General features: G+C 44.4%; 1 pseudogene; it reads left to right on the forward strand.

The window, feature by feature from the left end:
• The first annotated feature begins 1,265 nt into the window (after positions 1-1,265).
• LOC116559623 lies at positions 1,266-1,387 on the forward strand (annotated as a pseudogene).
• The last annotated feature ends 4,580 nt before the right edge of the window (positions 1,388-5,967 follow it).

Raw genomic sequence — 5,967 nt, forward strand, 5'->3', positions numbered from 1 at the left:
CAGGAAGCCAGAGAGTCCCTGCTCTTTCCACCCCTGGCTGGAGGCTGAACAGCTGGATGTGATGAACTTCTCCAGTTGTCATGTGGGAAGGGCCCTTAGCCTGATGCCTTCCAAGTAATGTACAATAGAACTCTTCTGCAAGTAGAATCATATGCATGGAACAAATATTTACCTGGTACTGTTGGTCATCTACTCCTTATTACTAGAGAGCCTGGTTTGCTTCTTAGAAAAACACCTCATGTCTCCTGGTGAATTCTTGGCTGGAAGGATTTTTGGGTGACCACTGGCCACTTTGGAAGTCCAGGAGGTCATGGCTTCTCGTCCTGCCCCAGAGGCAGGCTCAGCCCGCTGAATGCCTTCTCCCTAGATTCAGTCTTAACAAGAAAGCCAAGGCCAAATGCATGGCTGGAAGGCAGCCTGCATGATGGCGGTATGCCCGCCTGCTGGGGTTCCCAATCCAGCCTTCCAGAACTCTCTTGGCGTTGTTCCCTCTGACCCAAAGCCTGGTCCTTCAGCATCTTATTGAATCTTTGAATAACTCTCTATACCTCTAATGTCATTTTAATTAGTTTCCTTTCTCTGGCTAGAGAAGTCTGTTTCTATAGCTTGCAACCAATAATGCTTACTGAAACTCACAGAACCCTCATATTTAAAATAGATTAAAAAATAGAGATACTCTGTTGAAATGGGGAAGAGTGGGCAGGAGTTCCTCCCTTGAATCATACCCCTAACAACAGCCTTCCTGTCGTCTCTAGAGCTCCACCGAGGCCTCAGAGAGCTTAGTGTCAAACCCTTGGTCTCATCCCATCCTCTTTGTAGAAGTGAGAAAAGTGAAGCAAGGGAAGCACACTGATTTGCCGAGACCCCAGCACTGCTTAGTGATGGTCTTCTATTCCCAGGCAACGGCCTCTCTACCACACCACGGTAGCTGCCTCACCAGAATATGGGAGACATGGAGACCCCAGAGTGAAGCTCAGGGGCCATGCAGAGTTCAAGGGTATAAAGTGGTCTCTTCTGTACTTCTCCCAGGTCACAATGAACAGCAACAGCAGGGGAGCCTTGGAGGACTCCTTCACCACATCAGGCTCATTCGTCATCTCTGCTCTTCCAGTCCGCTGGGCTATGTAGGCACACTGGTGCCATGGCACCTTTAGGTCATAGTGATATATACATCTCAATGGACTCTGCCAGCATTTCCCAAGGCATAGCTCTCAGAATCCTAGACTGATACATGCCCTGTAAAAAAAAAAAAAAAAATGAGTCCCATTGCTTTGCAGCCTTTTGGCTAAGATCAAGTGTAATATCTGTTCTTATCAATGCAGCCAACAAGCATATGAGAAAAATCTCAATATCACCGATCATTAGAGAAATGCAAATCAAAACCATAATGATACCACCTCACACCGGTCAGAATGGCTGCTATTAAAAAGTCAAAAATAATAGATACTGGCGAGGTTGTGGAGAAAAGGGAATGCTTATACACTGCTGGTGGAAGTGTCAATTAGTTCAGTCACTGTAGAAAGCCGTGTGGCAATTCCACAAAGATCTAAAAACAGGACTACCATTCAACCCAGCAATCCCATTGCTCAGTATATACCCAAATAAATTAACTCATTCTATCAAAAAGATATGTGCACGCATATGTTCATGACAGTACTATTCACAATAGCAAAGACATAAAACCAACCTAAATGCCCATTCGTGAACAGGTTGGATAAAGAAAATGTGGTACATATACACTATGGAATACAATGCAACCATAAAAAGGAACGAGATCATGTCCTTTGCAGAGATATGGATGGAGCTGGAGGCCATTTTTCTTAGCAAACTCATGCAGGAACAGAAAACCAAATACTGCATGTTCTCACTTATAAGTGGGAACAAAATGATGAGAATCAAGGGGCACAAAGAGGGGAACAAAAGACACTGGGGCCTACTTGAGGATAGAGGGTACGAGGAAGGAAAGGATCAGAACACATAACTATTGGATACTAGATTTAGTACCTGGTTAGTACCTGGGTGATGAAATAATCTATACACCCAAACCCCTGTGACACAACTTTACCTCTATAAACAAACCTGCACATGTATACGTGAGCCTAAGGTAAAAGTTTTAAAAACAATGAGTCCCTTAATCACATCTCTGATTTTCTAGATCCTAAGATACACTTTCTTACTTTTTCACGTATTAATAGTAAATGCAAGGTTGTGTCATCAAGTGAATAAGAACAAGTCCTCTGAAATCTGGTTTGATTATCAGCTCTGCCACTTACTAGCCATCTGATCTCGAGCAAGATACTTAACCATTCTTCTCCTCAACTTTCCATCTATAAGCTGGAAATGAAATAAAAGATCTGTGTTAGTTCAAGATGAGATTAGAAGTACAAGAAATTTGTTTGGGAAAAGAGTATGGGGAGAAGCCGGAGGAGGCTGGAAAGGTTGTAAAACCTCAATGTAGACCGAATTTCTACAAAAAAAGAAAAGGAAGGAAGAAAGGTTGGGTAGAAATAGCCTAAATTGCAATGCAGTTCTAGGAAAGTTTTGGCAAAGTTTTGAGAAGTTTTTGAGTCAAAGTGGTTGCATCAATGGAGCCCTGCATCTCCCTGGAAGGGACCTATCTCAGTCTCCCTGGTGTGCTCAGTCATTGGCTGAGAGCAGCCTGTGAAAGCAAGGCCCCTGCCCAGTGTGGAGGTGGATTTAAAATGCAGCAGCCAGGACCCTTGTTCAGTTATGCCCCTGCAGTAAGAGATCTGAGAAGTGCATTCTCAGGCTCCTCCTGGCCCCACATTCACCTCAAAAGACAGGATTAAGTGAGTCATTTTATATAAAAGCTCTCAAAATAGTGTCTGGCACATAGTAAGTATTCTGCCTATGTTGCCTTAAAACAAATAAACAAAGTTGTGAAATCACGTTGCTTCTTAAAATCAATTTGCACACTTGATATAATAGTGTTCCTTTTTAGTTCAAACCCTAGAAGGCTATTATTAAACTCTGGATACATCTTACTATCAGCACATCTTGGAATTGAGGTAATGAATTTGGAAAACTTTGCAAAAGATACTTCTCTCTTGGACATTTGTGTCAGCAGACTGAAGACCGTGAGAAGTCCCCCAGCAGACGGGCGTATGGACTTTGCTCAACTCCCTGTTCTCCGAACCTCTTTGGCGATAGACCTCTGGTTTGCATAACACTTCCAATAGATTTCTTTTCTTTTTAGTTGAAGAAGTTTCTTTCTGTTGCTTGCAGCCAAATCCCAGCTGATACACACATGCAATCTCAGTATATAAAAGAGGCAAAAGTGGAACTGCTCTGGTTGATGAGGGGGAGGAGAACAGAACTGGAATTCCATGGAACACATTTTGCCAAATGCCATGCTTTACAAAGGCTGGTTGCTGCTATTTCAGATGATTCTCAGGTATTAGGTTCAGGGTAAATGGAGCACAGGGAATAAAGGAAGGATGGAAGATGGGAAAGGGAGAAGAAATGTTTCCTGATCCACCCAGGTCACCCCACCCAACCCTGCAGGTTTTTCCACAAGGTGGAAAATCTTGTGTTCTCTTGTGTTCTGCATACAAGCCTGGAGTATACAACTGAAAAAGCCCTCACTTAACCCAACCCCCTCACTGAGATCAGCTCAACCAATCTTATTCCATAAGCAGAGCCCCTTCTCTTTCCAGTACCCAAAGAGGCATGAGCACCATAGAATAAGAAAAGGCAGAAGATAAACATCTGGCCGCCGTGACCAGGGGCTGAGGGCCGTGAACAAATACAACAGGAACTTTTCCCTCCATTTCACATTTACCATGTGGGTGGATGCCCACTCCACACCAGGCACGGTGCCTAGAGTTCAGGATTCAGAGATGACAAATGTCTTTTACACACCATCTCACTCTTACAGCTCAGCTTTTTGTTCCCTCCAGAGCTGTGGCAACCCAAAGGTCCTTTACTTCAACCACGCAAGGTTCTTCAGGGCCCCTCTGCTGCTGTGTAGGTGCCCTAGAGACCTGCTTGGCCATTTGCTGCCCCAGCCCAGCAACACTTTGGGTGCAAGCCACAGGAGCAACTTTAACAAGTGTGGGGAAAAATACTTCTGTCTTCTGTGTCTTGAGTAGACCACGCTCAGGTGCATTCTACGATGCTCCTCAGGGGGACCCATGCCCACACTGCTGTCACATTCATTAATGTGCCTAAATTGGACTACAATCCCTGTTGCTCTCTCCCCCAGCCCCCAACACCGTTTCCCAAAAATCCCTTCTTCAAAATACATTATCTGCATACAAGCCCTTGTCTTATTCTCTGCTTTTCAAGGGAACACAAGGTAGCACTTTACAAAAAAAATAACACTTGTTTTGCATTTGTAGTAATTACAATGGCACATACTTCTATTAATGCAGTAACTGGAAATGAAATGTAAATCTAACGTCAATTTCAATTTAGAGAAGAGAAAAGCTGGAGTGCAAAGAGGTCGCTTGCCTTGTCAAATGTCACACAGCTAGGGTAAAGCAAGAACCAGGGCTCCCACATCTCCTCCACCACTGCTGTGACTAGATGACTCAATTCAGGGACTGGGAGTCTCTACACATCCTCACAGGTGAACGTTTGGAGTTCCTCTGGCTGGGTTTTGAAGGATGCTTATTAATTAGCCAGGTGAAGAATGAAAAAAAGGGTTGGAATAGGAATTCTGTCTGAGGGAAGAGAAGAAGCAGAGACGCCAAGTGAAAACTACTCAAAAGAGTTTCTTCTGAAAACCACTCAACAGAGTTTCTTCTGAAAACCAGTGAGCAGGGGCTTGCAGCGCCATAGGGGCAAGAAGACATGCGGGACATGGGTAAGAAATAAAGCAAAACGTCACACAGGGTCATATGGACTAAGCAGTTTGTAGACTTGCGGAAACTAGGAATCACAGAGTGGAACAGTAGGAAAAGTGGGTGTATCAGTCTGTTCTCATGCTGTTAATGATGATACCTGAGACTGAGTAATTTATAAGGGAAAGAGGTTTAATTGACTCACAGATCCACATGGCTGGGGAGGCCTCACAGTCATGGCAAAGAAATAGTAAAGTCATGTCTTACATGGTGGCAGGCAAGATACCTGAGACTGGGTAATTTATAAAGGATAAAGGTTTAATTGACTCACAGATCCACATGGCTGGGGAGGCTCGCAGAAAGCAAACAAGTAGCAAAGTCATGTCTCACATGGTGGCAGGCAAGAGAGCTTGTGTAGGGGAACTCCCCCTTATAAAGCCATCAGATTTCATGTGACTAATTCACTAACAAAAGACCAGCATGAGAAAGACCTGCCCTGTGATTCAATTACTTCCCACCAAGTTCCTCCCATGACACATGGGGATTATGGGAGCCACAATTCAAGATGAGATTTGGGTGGGAACACAGCCAAACCATATCAGTGGGTAAGGCACACAGGGTTAACCTCAGATTTGTGGATTTTGCCCACAGTCAACTGGCCTGTACACAGAGCCTCACCATCACACAACCAAGGTCAACTTGTTTCCCCAAGGGCTAAGGACTCCATTCCTGAGCTAAGTCCCCCATTTCCAGCACTCTTGACTTAAAAAAAGATAGCTCTTGTTCTCTTGGGAAGAGATGCATCTTGAATCTCTAACAAATAACTATTTAAGACCAGTGAAGGACTAGAAAGGAAAGTGGTACCCACAGGTCGACTCAGAACCAGCAGTCTACGAACAAGCCTCCTTCCCAGCAGCCTCTTCAAGCTGTGGCCTTTCTATAAAGGAGGCTGAAGAGTAGCTCTTCACTGAGCAGAATTAATTACTGAGGACCACAGGCCTTGTCTACACTCCGTGTAAGGAACAGTTTTTAACAAGTGATTGATCTCGCACACACACACACCCTTGCAGAAATCAGTCTCTCAACAGGCAGTCTCCTCCCTTGCTGGTGAGAACATAAACTAGTGTGGGCTCTCTGGGGAGAGATTTGGCAGAATGGATGA

Source organism: Sapajus apella, unplaced genomic scaffold (assembly GCF_009761245.1).
Source record: "Sapajus apella isolate SASKATOON/1434 unplaced genomic scaffold, GSC_monkey_1.0 scaffold23, whole genome shotgun sequence".
Lineage (NCBI taxonomy): Eukaryota > Metazoa > Chordata > Mammalia > Primates > Cebidae > Sapajus > Sapajus apella.